Source organism: Aphelocoma coerulescens, chromosome 17, assembly GCF_041296385.1.
Source record: "Aphelocoma coerulescens isolate FSJ_1873_10779 chromosome 17, UR_Acoe_1.0, whole genome shotgun sequence".
NCBI lineage: Eukaryota > Metazoa > Chordata > Aves > Passeriformes > Corvidae > Aphelocoma > Aphelocoma coerulescens.
Window position 1 is genome coordinate 9,431,890 of NC_091030.1, and position 1,180 is coordinate 9,433,069.

Genomic DNA, 1,180 nt, shown 5'->3' on the forward strand with positions numbered 1-1,180 from the left:
CCCCTTGGAGGGAGTCCCCAGACTCCCAGCCCGCCCCAGCAGGCCCCTCTGCCATGGGAGTCAGACCGGTGACTGCACAGGAAACCTTGTTTGGATTTTCAGCAAAGGCATATGTTGAACATTTTACAAAGAAGAGGCAGATGGGAGGCCAGAAAAACTCAGTATAATCTTTTCTTTGCTAAATCTTGTCCTGCACCGCCTGGCACCCATGCTGGCACCATGATTAAATGTCCATATTGAGTTCATCCCAGGATTTCATTCCTGCCCTCGCCAAGCAGCTGTCTGTGCTTCCTTGTGCACTCACATTCCATGCCCAAACTCTACAGTTTGTATTGGAACATCATTAACTGGGAGCAGAGCCAGGTGATCCCACAACTGGGGCCTGTAACACCCATCATTCCCAGCTGCCTCCCTGCACTGAGCTGCTCCTTCCAAAACGAAATGTTTCCCAGAGGCAGTATACCTACCTGACAAGTGCTTTTTCAACTCCTATTTATAGAACTCCTTGAAGATTCAGCTTCAAGAAAGGGCAAAAGCAGCAGCAGCTTTTTCCCAGCTCAGCCTCCTCTCCCTGCTCACAGCTGTGTGGCCTGTGCACGAACATGCAGCAGGGCACAGCTTCTCTCCCCTTGCTTCCTTGTGCTTGTTATATCCTTCCAGATCAATGATTAATTGGATTCAGACCTTTTTTCTTCTCATTTTTGCTACTGGCACTGAAAACCATCTCTCCTACACCTGAGCACAGGAGGTTCCTCACCAGGAGTCACCTTGCTCCAGGCCATTGGACACAGAGCAGCAGGAGAGGGTTTGATCCTGTTACAATTTTGCTGCCACAGGGGGCAAAAAAAAAAAAAAAAGCACTTTATAAAAATAAAACTTCAAAGCAACTCAAGCAGACAGCTCTCCCTTGATCCCCTCTCCAAGACAGGTTTTATGAAGATGCTAAAATGCACCCTGTCTGTACAACAAACTTCACCAAATGTCATCCTGGATATGAGTTACAGTTACTTTGATATTTTCCTTCAGTATGCTGATATCCACACTCAATGATTTAATTTCATATAACTTACATGGGTTTTTTTCTGCAATTCTCAGATGAAAAGAAATAATCTCTCATCACATTTGAAAACCTGGATTTCTGCCAGTTTCCTTAAAACAGCTACAATCTGTGCCAACTCAG